Source organism: Phyllobates terribilis, unplaced genomic scaffold (genome assembly GCF_046119375.1).
Source record: "Phyllobates terribilis strain yellow unplaced genomic scaffold, ASM4611937v1 Scaffold_11__3_contigs__length_659146591, whole genome shotgun sequence".
NCBI lineage: Eukaryota > Metazoa > Chordata > Amphibia > Anura > Dendrobatidae > Phyllobates > Phyllobates terribilis.
In genome coordinates, this window is record NW_027362771.1 from 542,069,740 (window position 1) to 542,084,963 (window position 15,224).

The 15,224-nt window shown below is 45.2% G+C and overlaps 1 protein-coding gene across 1 annotated transcript in view; it reads right to left on the bottom strand.

Moving 5' to 3' along the window:
* The window catches only part of BRD4 (bromodomain containing 4), a 72,447-nt gene extending 63,487 nt beyond the window's left edge, over positions 1–8,960 (bottom strand). The window contains exon 1 of the mRNA XM_073653910.1: positions 8,742–8,960. The gene's annotated coding sequence lies outside the window, so the exon portion shown is untranslated. The remainder of the gene's footprint in view (positions 1–8,741) is intronic.
* Between the last annotated feature and the right edge of the window lie 6,264 nt (positions 8,961–15,224).

Sequence of the window (15,224 nt, forward strand, 5' to 3'; positions counted from 1 at the left end):
CTGGGATTTGTCTCTTTGCGCCCGCCCGCCTGCCTGATTTTCTTGGATAGCACTTGTACTCATGATAATTCTATGGGGTTGTTTACATGTCCGATTTTGATCCAAGGGGTCAAATCAAAATTGGCAATACAAGTATATGGGTCTGTGAAAAAAAAATAATTAGACAGAACTCGGATGACTTCCGAGTGCGGATTGACAGAATGGAGAATTTTCTTTTTATTCTTCACATATGAGAAAAACTGATGGCACAATGATCAAACTGATCAGAATAAACAGTCCCATTTTTCTCTATGTGGAGAAACCAGTCTTGTGAACCCACCCCTACAGCCGTGTTCACACGTTCAGTATTTGGTCAGTATTTTACATCAGCATTTGTAAACCAAAATCAGGAGTGGGTGATAAATCCAGAAGTGGTGACCTGTTTCTATTATACTTTTCCTCTGATTGTTCCACTCCTGGTTTTGGCTTACAAATACTGAGGTAAAATACTGACCAAATACTGAACGCGTGAACATGGCCTTTGGGGATACACAGGCATAAAAAAAGCAGGCTTTCAATTCAAAACAGGAAAGACACTGGAAACTTGACAAAAAGCAATGTGTGCTGGGAAGAGGAAAGAAAGTTCCAGCACCTATAGTGCTTGCAGAATGCTATAAAGGAGGAACAAGTATAGACTGAAGGGAAAGTTAAAGTATGTGAATCAGGATAGGTATTGGACAAATTAACAAGAGTCTAATCATGTAGTTGAGGATGAGGGTAGCAGGGCAATGCTTTTCTACAGGTTTTGTACAGGACAGTTTCGCCTTGAAGTGGCAGGAGGAAATGTAACTCGTGCTCAAATACTTGCAGCAAAAGGTATAACTATTACTACTATGATTTGTTGTACGGAGAATTTTATACTAATCTCTATATTACATAAGGATCACAGACCTTCCCCTGTACGCCCTGCACTGAGGGATGTCCGACACTGATTAAGAGGAGGACAGACTGTGCATCTGGGAACCACCAGGCACCAATCAGGGCACTTTGACATAAAATACATAATTTATTGGTTACATTTCGTGTTACATAAAAGCAAGGTATGAAGGTGTGGCAGCAGTGGGAAGACTGGGCACAGCCATGTGTTACATGATATACCAGAAGTTTCAGAGGCCTTCCCAATATTGACAGGGGTAAGAGCCATCAATAAAGAAATGGCTCCTGTCGGAACGTAGTCTCTCACCTGAGATTATCAGGCTGAGAAGATGGGAGAAAAAAAATTCTCCAACTCTTCCATTCTGTCAGTCCGTGGAAAATGGACTGCACTCAGATGTCATCCGAGTGCAGTCCGATGGTTTCCACGAAACTCGTTGACTTGCATGGCCGAGTGTGATCTTAATATCAGATCAAACTCGGGTATGCTGCGATCCCCCCCCCCCCCCCCCCCTCAACCGGCTCTGTCCAACGAAAAAAATAAATCATACACGTGCATGGCCCCATAGAATAACATTGGTCTGAGTGTGATCCGATGTTTTGTTGGATCGCACTCAGACCGGTACGGTCGTCTGCACAAGCCTTTAGAATGGAGGTCAGACGACGGCACCTCACACGAGCAGCTCAATCATATCCCCTCCAGAAACACAAAACCCCTTGATCTAGAAGAGCTGACAATCTATTCTGACTGATCCGCTATAGCCAGAATACAGGACGCCATCAATAGAAGACGCGCTACAGACAGAGTTGGAGGGCATTGGAGGGAGCTGTGATCTTACGCCAATATTTAGGAATTGCCATTTTCAGCCTCCTATGTGGAGATAAAAAGGTCTGAAACATCAGAAAGTTCATGGCAGGAATCTAGGAGATGTGAAAGTCACCTAAGCACAAAGGGTTCGTCTTCAGGTCACCCACATATGGGCTTTTTTAAAACTTGTTTTCTTTTTGCAGTATTTTAGTAAGTAAAAATAAAAACCAATCCATTTTTAAACATTTTTTGCCCACATACAGTACAGACCAAAAGTTTGGACACACCTTCTCATTTAAAGAGATTTCTGTATTTTCATGACTAGGAAAATTGTACATTCACACTGAAGGCATCAAAACTATGAATTAACACATGTGGAATTATATACTTAACAAAAAAGTGTGAAACAACTGGAAATATGTCTTATATTCTAGGTTCTTCAAAGTAGCCACCTTTTGCTTTGATGACTGCTTTGCACACTCTTGGCATTCTCTAGATGAGCTTCAAGAGGTAGTCACCGGAAATGGTCTTCACTTCACAGGTGTGCCCTGTCAGGTTTAATAAGCAGCTAAGTAAAGAAAAACGAGAGGCCATCATTACTTTAAGAAATGAAGGTCAGTAAGTCCAAAAAATTGGGAAAACTTTGAAAGTGTCCCCAAGTGCAGTTGCAAAAACTATCAAGCGCTACAAAGAAGCTGGCTCACATGAGGACCGCCCCAGGAAAGGAAGACCAAGAGTCACCTCTGCTTCTGAGGATAAGTTTATCCCAGTCACCAGCCTCAGAAATCGCAGATTAACAGCAGCTCAGATTAGAGACCAGGTCAATGCCACACAGAGTTCTAGCAGCAGACACATCTCTACAACAACTGTTAAGAGGAGACTTTGTGCAGCAGGCCTTCATGGTAAAATAGCTGCTAGGAAACCACTGCTAAGGACAGGCAACAAGCAGAAGAGACTTGTTTGGGCTAAAGAACACAAGGAATGGACATTAGACCAGTGGAAATCTGTGCTTTGGTCTGATGAGTCTAAATTTGAGATCTTTGGTTCCAACCACCGTGTCTTTGTGCGACGCAGAAAAGGTGAACGGATGGACTCTACATGCCTGGTTCCCACCGTGAAGCATGGAGGAGGAGGTGTGATGGTGTGGGGGTGCTTTGCTGGTGACACTGTTGGGGATTTATTCAAAACTGAAGGCATACTGAACCAGCATGGCTACCACAGCATCTTGCAGCGGCATGCTATTCCATCCGGTTTGCGTTTAGTTGGACCATCATTTATTTTTCAACAGGACAATGACCCCAAACACTCCTCCAGGCTGTGTAAGGGATAATTTACCAAGAATGAGAGTGATGGGGTGCTACGCCAGATGACCTGGCCTCCACAGTCACCAGACCTGAACCCAATCGAGATGGTTTGGGGTGAGCTGGACCGCAGATTGAAGGCAAAAGGGCCAACAAGTGCTAAGCATCTCTGGGAACTTCTTCAAGATTGTTGGAAGACCATTTCCGGTGACTACCTCTTGAAGCTCATCAAGAGAATGCCAAGAGTGTGCAAAGCAGTCATCAAAGCAAAAGGTGGCTACTTTGAAGAACCTAGAATATAAGACATATTTTCAGTTGTTTCACACTTTTTTGTTAAGTATATAATTCCACGTGTTAATTCATAGTTTTGATGCCTTCAGTGTGAATGTACAATTTTCATAGTCCTGAAAATACAGAAAAATCTTTAAATAAGGTGTGTCCAAACTTTTGGTCTGTATTGTATATAGTGTATACTGGCTGTGGTGGGGGGAGGGGCAGTTTCGGCGACAGGAGTGGGCACAGGCAGTTGCCAGCTGATGCAGCTACCACGCATGTGTGCCCGCTGCTAAAGAAAATGAATATTCACTCTTCTCCACGCCCATGGGAGTGAAGAAGAGTGAATAGTCATTCTCTTCAGTAATGGGCACAGAGGATCGCTGAACATGCTACTGGAAGAAGGCAGCTGAGGCTACAGTGTGCGCTATTAAGGAGAATGACTATTCACTCTTCTCCACTCCCATAGTCCCGGTGTGGAGAGGAGTGAATATCCCTGCAGCTCACCTCAGCGTCTGAGGGCGCATGGCAGTGACATCATGCGCTGCTCAGATGCTGATGTGAGCTGCTGCAGGCAGACAGAACGCCACGCTGGAGCAGAGGGGAGGAAGGTGAGTAGGAGTGTTTATTTTTTCCATGTGTGCAGTGATGGGGGCCATGCATAACAGGATTGGGCATAAGGGGGGCCATGCATACCAGGATAGGGTATGAGAGGGTAAGGCCATGCATACTAGGATGGGGAAATTTACCAGTAGCTGCTGCATTTCCCACCCTAGGCTTATACTCGAGTCAATAAGTTTTCCCACTTTTTTGCGGTAAAATTAGGTGCCTCGGCTTATATTCGGGTCGCCTTGTACTCGAGTATATACGTTATATATTCTTGCAAGGGTCCTTATAGGGGACTGAAGGCATCCCATCCAGACGTGGCTATTTTCCTGCACATACCTTATGATCCACAGACATAATGTGCAATTAGCATAATAAAAAGCCGGTCTGAAGAATCAGAATAGCTAGAAATGTACCGACTATATATTAATATTGTATAATTATTAGCTTCAATAGGAAAAGTTTACAAAAGTTTTCTGGCAATCTAAGGCAATTACAGTAACTTTGCCATTACCAATTATTAATAAGCAGTCGGGAGTCAGAGGTTCGGTGCGGTCACTGCCCGGAGAAGATTGGGCAATAATTCCAGCAAATGGGATAAAGTCCGGGGAAGATTTCCCCCCTGATTTAGAATTTGACCAATGTTACCAGAAGAAGTGTGGACAGAAATCACAAATGTTCACACGCTGCATTTTTATGCAAATTTTCAGCTGTGTTTTACAGTACCAGCAAAGTCTATGAGATTTCAGAAATCTCATGCACACCCAAAACCTGCCTTTTTGACGCTGCTTCTTTGCTGCCAACAGAGCAGGTTTTGCCTGTGTTAAAAAAAAAAAAAAAAAAAAAAAAAAAAAAAAAGCAGCAAAAACGCAACATGTGAACATAGCCTTATTCTGCAACGGACACCAGAGACTTCACTCAGCATTATACGGAGAGATAAAAGAAAGACTGCACTTACAAGAGGCGAGGAGGCGTCACCAGATGGCCTTATAGAAGTGAAAGCAAAACCACCAGGACTGGTCGTCATATAAGCCCACCAGGACTGGTCGTCATATAAGCCCACCAGGACTGGTCGTCATATAAGCCTTAGTCTATCATTTCTTTTCAGAAAATATTGGCTGTTGGAGTGACAGATCTGAAGTCTGCCCGTCCTATGTCCACATGACAACACTTCCTGCTCTGGTTAAAATGATCAGAGACAATGTGTCCCTGAGTGAATGGAATATGGATATAAAGGCATGCAGCAAGCCAGACCCACAATGTCCCTATGACAAGCCTGACAGTGATGCTGCGCTCAGTCCTAATTACAGTTTACAGAGAGAATGAAGCAAAAGTGAAAGTAAATGATGGAGCAGACACAGGAGCCTCCTGATTCTGCTGACACCTAGCTACTCACAACAGCAGCCATGGAAAAGTCCTTAAAAACGGAGGCAGGTACGTCAGCCACATGTATAAAACCAAGACTTACTTAAATTCATGTATTTGGGTTTGAAAATGTTAGCATTTACACATTTTGCACCGTTTGTCTCCTATGGACTGTAACACTATTACTGACTACAAAATGAGTTAACTTTATACTAGTCAGTGAGCTCATTCTGAGGTTTTGTAACTCTTTGCTGTCTTCTTTCTCAGCTGATTTATGACAGCAGCAAAGTTGAATGTGAAGGAAAACAAAGAGCTAATGAAAATTAAACTATTTTTATCCCCAAATACATGCATTTAAGTTTAAAGAGAATATTTCCTAAATGTGGAAGACCCTTTTAAGGGGAAGCAAAACCTCCAGATAAAACCAAACTGCTGTGGAGAACTCAGTGACAGATGATAGTGAACTAAATCACTGGTGGGGGATCTCATTATCCATTCCAAACAGAAGCCCCCTGGGATCTGTGAGTGTATGACAGTAAATGGCAGACACCGGGGGTCTTGCACAACAACAGATCTCCAGCCATATTTTCTAGACACGACGTCCCACTATGTTTTGCATTTAGAGACGCGGTAATTCCATCAAAGACTTCATAAGCCAATAAAGCAAAACATGGTTATAAAAAGTTATTCCTAAAATTTTAAGTCATCTCCCCTACCTAGGAAAATCAATTGTTTATAGGACCGAGTGAGATAATGGAGCTCACCTATCTGTGGCAGGACCATAGAGAATGAATGGAGCAGGGGTGCACTTACTTACATTTCAGAGCCCTGTTCTCGAGGTGGATGGGGATCAAATTGTTCAGAAACCCACCAAGCCTCAAAGTGATAAAGACTTATTCGTTAAGTTTTAATTCTAATAAAATCCCTGGAAAAGTTAAATTCACATTAATATGTGGAATTCGCAACTCTTACTAAATAACTGCCCCAAAAACGAGACGTCTAGAGAACGCACGTGTGGCCATATTGCTGGCCAGACCAGACCGATGATTACATATATACAGCAAAGCAGACACAAGAGAGTCAGCGTGAGACATCACACAACTCCTCAAGGAATGGGGGTGGGGGGGGGGGAATATTGATCCAGACCACAAAACAGATGCTGCCGCCCCAGAGGAAGAAGACCTGGACCATCAAGCAAAGCACTGAACAAAACGAAGGGGGGGGGGGGGGGGGGGGGATATATAAAATTCTAGAACTATGGAATATTTTTTGCGCCTATTAGACCCTCTAATAGAATTAAGCAGAGTATATTTAAAGGGGTATTCTCAAGTTTGAAAGTTATCCCCTATCCAATCATTGTGTGTCCGATTAACGGGGCCCCTAGATAACAAGAACAAGGGCTCTTTAAAGCCCTGGGTGAATGGAGTGGATGTTGATCATACGCATAGCAGTGCCGAAAATCAGTCCCACTAGAATGAATGTAGCGCCGATGCGCATGATAGACCTCCGCTCCATCCAGCCAAGGCTCTCATTATCGCTGGGGGGCCAAGGCGCTCAAACCCGCAGTGATCACAAAGCGGATAGTGGGATAAAAGAATATTCTGAAATTTGGAAGTTAACATGTCAAAGTCTAGAAATCAAAAAAAAAAAATCCCCCAATTTTTTTTTTTGCCACCTCCATATAAAAAGGGTTTAGAAAATGTAATCAATAAATTAGAAAAAGGTTCAATCTCCATAATTACACATGCTCCAATATAGTAACATTAGGAAATGCAGCTCATGTCACAAAAGACTGGCCGGCCATGATGAGCCAAAACATTTTTTTGGAAAATGAAAATATATAAAAAAAAAAAAAACACAATCGGCGGGAATGGGGCTAACGGAAAAAACATCAGGTTAAGAAAAACTGATCCAAATGATAAAAAAAAACAAAACAAAACACAAACAATAAAACTGCATAATTACAGATTAACCAAAAAGAAAAAAAAAAGGTAAATGATAAAAAAAAAAGTCTGATGTGTGTTTGCTTTAGGCTGTGTGCCCACGTAGCGTTTTTCAAGCGTTTATGCTGCGGAATTTCCGCAGCGGAAACGCTTGAAAAACGCTAGGTAATCCGCACCCCATGGTCCCCAAGGGGATTCCGCATGTTCTATGCACATGCTGCGGATTTTTCCGCAGCGTTTATGCTACGTACAAAAATCCGCAGCATGTCATTTAATTTTGCGGAAGTGCAGCGGAACTCCCGCCATTGACTTGCATTGAGACGCACAGAAACCGCGACTGTACATTTGTACAAGCGGCTTCTATGCGTCTCTATGTGCGGATGGTACCCAGTTCTGGAGGAGAGGAGACTCTCCTCCAGACCTGGGTACCATTGTACCTGTAAAAAAAGTATAAAATAACAAATAAAGTTTATACTCACCTGTCCGGCGGCTTCTCTCTGAATGCCGGCATCGCTTGAGGACCTGCGGTGACGTCACAGTCATGTGACCGCAGGCCCTTCACCGCTCTGTCTCGCGATATGCCGGCAGCCGGGAACCAGACAGGAAGCAGCGCTGCAGCCACGCCGGGGCCTCGGGGGTGAGTATAGCTTTATTTGTTTTAATTTTTACGGCTCACACTGTATAAATCCATGCTGTTTGCATGGATTTATACAGTGTGACCTAGTTGTCAAGCACTTTCCAAGTGATGCTATCGCCTGGAAAGTGCTTGTCAATCTGCATGCGGAAACGCATGTGAACCCGCATGTGGATCCGCATGTATTCTGCAGGAAAAACGCATGCACAATCTGCATGCGTTTTTTTCTGCCAGGGAGATGCAGAAATGCTGCAGAAATTTTCTGCTTCATTTCTGCATTGTGTGCACATACCCTTATAGATGCTATGTGTGAACAAGCTGCGATTACAAAATAAGAAACATTGTGTCCTGTGTTTATCAATAGAACATATTTACGCAAGTTTCGTAAACATTAGAGCACATCCGGGATATTTTACGCTAATAGCGTAATCTATCCCCCCCAGCTCTTTTCCTGCATAGTCCTACGAATCTGTCGTAACCCGCCCATTCTCCAAAGCCGGCCCACTGCTGTACGCAAAGAACGTATATAGGGAGTCCAGCCTGCACACTGGTAAACAGCACAGCTCCCGCCAACACGTAACCAAGGCGGATGGCGGGGATGTCTGCGTGACCACGGGCTGAGTCACACCGAGAACGGGCAGAAGACCTGGCCACACCGCACACAGCGAAGCGCTACGTAAACTGCGTACGTACGGGATTTTCCCAATAACACACTCACCGCACACTCGGCTCCAGCCCCACAGCAAGAACAACGCAGGAAAATGTGCGCAAACAGAGTAAGAACATGTACAGAACGTTACGCCAACTCCGCCCAGCCACCAAACTGCCTCGGTTATGCAATGCGGGCCCGGCGTATCCCGCAACAGTGAATAGCTCAGGCTTCTCGGCCCTGTGCTCACCTTCAAGGCCTCTCCGGGAGGCGGGGCGACGTAGCGACAATGCCAAGGAACGGGTCGCTAACCAGTTCAGCCACAAAAACGGGACAACCGAGCGATCACCGACAGGAATTAATGGAGACGCACCGAGAGCGCACTCCCACGGCTCCCACGGCTCCTTCCTCACACAGCGCCGCCGCCGCTACGCTCTGTGACGTCATACGCAGACACCCACGTCGTCCGAAACCCGCCTCATCTAACTCGTCCCCCACTGCGCATGCGCGGCTGGTTCCTCTTCCTGTTTCCGCCTCTTTCTTCCTAGTATCAGCCTGCAGGATCAAAACCTGGGACCGTTACCCATGGCAACCGACCTCAGCTCCCTTCTACCAGCGGCAGACGCTGCTTGGTCACTATGGGAAACACAAAGACGCTTTTCACAGTTTCCTCAATTCTGACTTTGTTTTTTGCGTATTTAATTTTTTTTCCTCAAATCCCTTTCAGAGCCACAAATATTATATTTCTGCATCGACATGGCCGTCTGAGGGTTTTCTGCAGGACGAGCTGTGGTTTTTAATGACCTCATTCACTTTACCGTGGGAAGGAAAATTCCAAGGGGGAAGAAATGTTGAAAAATATGGATTTTTTTGGGTGGGGGGGGTTGTTTTTTCAGTGTTCACTGTGCAGTAAAAATGATCTGGTAATGTGATTGTCCAGGTCGGTACCATTATGGTGATACCAAATGTTTTAGGTGGGTTTTTTTTTTTTAATTCCTAAAAAAATCACAATTTTATAAAAACTAAAAAAAAACCATTTAATTATTTTATATATGGATACAGTCAAAATTATTTTTTATTTTATTTTTTATTTTTTTTTATTTAGTATTATTAATATTTTTTTATCACTTTTTATAGAATTTTCCATGACCCCAAAACTGCATTTCATAGTATAGACTTTTACAGATGTGATGATGTGTTGTTGGTTTTTTTTGTTTTGTTTTTTTCTACATTTTCATATTGGAAAAACAAGAGATGGTACAGACTTTTCTAATTATTTTTGCAACTTTTTTATTTTTTTTATATTTTTTTCCTATTCATCTCTATTAAAAAACCATTTAGCTGTTCATATGTTCAATATATTAACAACTTTTTTTTCCCCATTTCCGGTCTTGAAAAATGTCCGATTGGGAAGAAAGAGAGCTCGTCTCCTGATGGAATCTGCTCCAAACTAGGCTCCGTCCAATCAAAAGGCTGCAGAAATAAAAGCGCTTTAAGATATTAAAAACTTCACACGAGTTTTTTTTTTTTTTATTAATTAAAAGCTGCTTTTTACAGTACCAGCAAAAGCCATGAGATTTCAGAAGTCTCATACAAACGCTTTTTTTTTCCTGACTGATATGGAAAACTGCCGAGTTTGTTAATTCTGCAGATTGTCAATTCTTTCAGCGTTTATGCAGCTTTTTTTTTTTACCCCCAGAGAGCGATGAGTAAGTGCAAAAATGCAAATATCAGTTTTTGCTGCTTTTTTGGTAAAAAAAAAAAATGTAGGGACAGCAGGGTGTGAGACCAAATTATTTTTGTGATAATTTTTAATTAAAAAAATCCCCAAAGTATAAACCATAATGTCTTAGTATCCTTGCATCATCATGGATGTTCCAGGTTTTGTTTTTTCTTTGTAATGTAATTTGCACATCATTTTTTTTTTTTTTTTTTAGAGCAATCCTTTTGTTTGTCCTCACTAAGCATAGTTTAACATAACATAGCACATGTGTTAAAACTAAACAATGCCCTAGTAAACATAAAAAAAAACTTTATCCCCTAAATAATTGGATAAAGTTTCTCTTTTTGGTAAAACTGTTTTGTGGTTTCACATACGTTTTGCATAGGTGGCCTAACATCTTGTATTGTTTGTGCTTGCATGGTGGAAGCAATGCTGAACGACTGGATCCTGAAAAACAGCTAAAACCTGCTTTTTTACTGCCCAGAAATCAGGTTTGGCTGCAAAAAAAAAAAAATACAGCAAAAACGCTGTGTGAACATACCCTAAATAAAAAAAAAAACACCCCAACAAGAAGAGTTTCCTGCAGTGTTTTCCACTACAAAAATTATAGTTTTTGATCGTCTCAAATACTCATATTTTTTTCAAGACTGTCCACTCCAAAAATCTACCTGAAAAAGTGCTTAAAGCACCACTCCAGCGTTGTTTTTATTTCCGATCTGGAGTGTCAGTAGTAATTTAAGTTCCTTGTCCCTAGTATTATACTTACCCACCACTCTGTTCAGCTCTTCCCCGCACCGCCATCTTGTGAGCGCAGCTCCTGACTAACCGGAAGTCAGAGATAACCGCCACGAGCCCTCAATGTACGTCTGAGATCCTGGCTCTCATAGACTTACAGTGAGTTGTAACTTCCAGCTCGCCCAGCAAACACTGGATGCGGCAGGTCACAAATGGCAGAAGACAACCGGAATCGGCGCTGAGAACAGAAGAAGGGCTAATACTCCTCTGCGTTAAAAACGGACTCTTGCAATCCGATAAAAAATTAGATTGTATGCTGACTAATGTTAGTCAATGATTCTGTGTTCGTCTGCGACATTTTTTTTTTCTCAGCTCCGATCAAACTGAGAAAAAAATCGCAGCATGCTGTGAGTGGCCGCGTTTATTGGACAAGACTCTCCACTGCAAGTCAATGGGTGCGAGAAAAAAAATGCGTGTGCCGTCCAATTTTTACGTCCCCAGAAAACCCAACATTTCATCAACCGATGAGTCACAGCATGACCCATCAGAATAGATATGTACATAGAATAGAAAGATGTCAGTGTCATATATAATTAGTGCAGTGCTTGTGTCGTTTAGTGTTCATGTATTTAGCTAATAATTCAATAAATTAAAGAAACAAAATGGCGTAGGATCCCCCACAATTTTTTTAACCAGCTGAGGGAAAGCTGGGGGCTGATTTTATAGCCTGGGAATGGGGTAATACACATGGAGCTTCCCAGGCTATTAATATCAGCTCACAGCTGTATACTTAGACTTTACTGGTTATTAAAATGGAGGACTCCCAAAAAAATCACGTGGGGTCCCCCAATAATTAATAATCAGCAAAGACTAGGCAGACAGCTGTGGGTTGATATTAATAGGCTAGGAAGAGGCCATGGATATTGGCCCACTCCCAGACTAAGTACATCAGCTCTCAGCCGCCCTAGAAATGGCGCAACCATAAGATGCACCAATTGTGGCGCTTAGCCTCTGCACTTGCCCTGGTGCGGGGGCAAGTGGGGTAATAGTATTGGGGTTGATGTCAGTTTTGTATTGGCAGCTGACATCAAGCCCAGGGGTTAGTAATGGGGAGGCATCTATAAGATGCACCAGGGCAAGTGGGAAGAGCGGAGGGTGTAGCGCCGGCGTCCCTGCCCTCTGCTAGGCAGGGACGCTGTTCCCCTCACCTCTCTGCTCCGTGCCCGGCGTCCTCCTCCCGCTCTGCTGGCAGCGCGCGCTCCTTCCCGGCCACTGTGCTTAGGGCGCGCGCGCTCTCCCTCCCTCTTAAAGGGGCCGCGCGCGCCGTCCTAAGGAGTCCCCGGCCAATGGCCGGAGGACTTCACCATATATAATTTTTTGAAAAATTTTTTTGCGCATGTAAATATGAAGTATGGAAAATGAATAGCATTACTGCTGTAAATAAATGAGAAATCTTAGCGCATAAATTGGCCAATTCATGTGTACCTGACAGCCGCGGTAAGGCGTTTCTCGATGTCAGGACCTATAATGTGAATACCTCTCTAAGAGACCTCCGTCTGCTTATGTATGGGAAAGACAGATCCTGATGCATTTAAAACCACCTGCGGCATGGGGGTGGGGGTGGAGTAATGCTATTCATTTTCCATACTTCATATTTACATGCGCAAAAAAATTTTTCAAAAAAAAAAAAAAAAAATTTTTTTCATTTATTTCTATTTTCTACAGCAGTTAAGCTATTCATATTTCATATTTCATATCTATATACTCAGTGTTACAGTGTGCTACTTTATTTGTTCATTATATATGGAGGTAGCTGCTCTTAGTAAGCACCTGTTCACACCTAGTTTTTATAGTGGAAGTGCCGTCATTTTCTTTGTTTCACCATATATAAGGCACCTCCTCCAAAATGGAGGTGCCCGAGCAATGTTGTTGCACTGTTCACTACTCTGCTTCAGCCCTCAGGTCCCGTTGCCAGTTACCTGCCAGATTCCTGCCAGCTTGCTGTCTTATTCCTGCCTGATTATCTGCTACCTGCCTAGTCTGAGGTCCGACGGTCTGCCTTACTACTCCTGTCAGTCTGTCTAAGGACCAGCCTGTCCGCTCACCTGGGAGCGCACTTCAGCCACCTGCCTGCTTGCCTGAGGTCCGACGGTCTGCCTTCCAACTCCTGTCAGTCTGTCTATGGACCAGCTTGCCTGCTCACCTGGGAGCACACATCTGCTACCTGCCTGCTAGCCTACCTGGAGGCTCCGCCGTCACGTGCTGTGACCACCTGCCTGTCCAGTGACTCCTGCCCGCTCACCTGGGAGCGCTCATCTGCTGCCTGTCTGCTAGCCTACCTGGAGGCTCTGCCGTCACGTGCTGTGACCACCCGCCTGTCCAGAGACTTCTGCCCGCTCACCTGGGAGCGCTCATCTGCCGCCTGTCTGTTGGTCTTCCTGGAGGCTCCGCCGTCACATGCTGTGACCACCCGTTCATCCAAAGACTCTCGCCTGCTCACCTGGGAGCTCACGTCTATCATCAGCCGCCACAGGTCGTACCAACCCTTTACCCAGAGACTGCCCCGGTCACTTGCCGTGACCATCTGCCCGTTCATCCAGAGACTGCCCCGGTCACTTGCCGTGACCATCTGCCCATTCATCCAGAGACTGCCCCGGTCACTTGCCGTGACCATCTGCCCGTTCATTCAGAGACTGCCCCGGTCACTTGCCGTGACCATCTGCCCGTTCATCCAGAGACTGCCCCGGTCACTTGCCGTGACCTCCAGCCCGTTCACTCAGAGACTGTCCCGGTCACCTGCTGTGACTTCCTGCCCGTCTTCCCTGGTCGCCACCCGCTCCCTTACAAGGACCGCCCCCTTGTATAGTAGCTCAGAGGTTCCGCCTCCCAGACCCGTTACAGTTTGCTCGGGCCTTGGAACCCGGTGGCACCCAAGCTCCCTCGCTCTCGGACCTGTGTCATGAACTGTCCCGTCAAAGGTCCCAACAGGAGTCCATCCTGGGTCACCTGCGGAATGTCAATACTCGCCTGGACACTCTGACTGCTCCACCAGCAACCTCCGCCAGTGCCATGTCTCGCAATCCGGCAGCTCCGCTGCCCACTAATGCCATGGTATCCTACCCCGGACCCCGGCTTTCTGCACCTCCTCGCTTCGGAGGCGACTCCGCCCAGGCTCGGGGCTTCATAAATCAGTGCACCCTGCACTTTGAACTATTGTCCCACCAGTTTAACTCCGACCGAGCCAAAATTGCATTCATCATGTCCCATCTCACCGGGGAGGCCCTGGCCTGGCTAAATCCTCTATGGGAGAGAGGAGACCCCCTGGTGTCCAACTTGCCTGCTTTTCTCACGGCTTTCCGGAAAGTCTTCGATGAACCCGGACGGAAGACCTCATCCGCATCATCACTGCTACGCCTCCGTCAGGGAAGTCTCACCGTGGGCCAATATGCCATACGGTTCCGTACCCTTGCCTCGGAGCTGGCCTGGGATAACGACGCTCTGGTATCCGTCTTCTGGGAGGGTCTGTCCGGCCGTATTAAAGATGAACTTGCCGGTCGGGACATCCCTACCACTCTCGATGACCTAATGACTCTCCCACGCCCTCTTGCTAGGCCTACCTTGGCTCCAGAGACATGCACCCGTGCTTGACTGGCAGACCGGAGAAGTCCTTCGCTGGGGACAGGACTGCCATAAGACTTGTCTGGTTCCCGTCCATCCCGTCCGTCCTTCTCCTACCCCAGCTAATCTACCTGGACTTCCGATTCCTTATTGGTCTTATGCTGATGTCTTTAATAAAAAGGAAGCAGAGACACTACCCCCTCATAGACCATACGACTGCCCTATCGACCTGTTACCTGGTACTACTCCTCCCCGTGGGCGTATTTATCCATTATCCGCTGCTGAGACCCGGTCGATGTCCGAATATATTGAGGAGAATCTGGCCAGGGGATTCATCCGGAAATCTACCTCCCCGGCGGGAGCAGGCTTCTTTTTCGTCAAAAAGAAGGACGGCTCTCTCCGTCCCTGTATAGACTATAGAGGCCTTAACCAGATCACGGTGAAGAATAAGTACCCCCTTCCGCTCATTCCGGAGTTATTTGATCGTCTGAGGGGGGCTAGAATCTTCACCAAACTGGACCTCCGTGGGGCGTACAACCTGGTTCGTATCCGTCAGGGGGATGAATGGAAGACGGCATTCAACACCCGGGACGGCCACTATGAATATCTGGTAATGCCCTTTGGTCTCTGTAACGCTCCTGCCGTCTTTCAAGAATT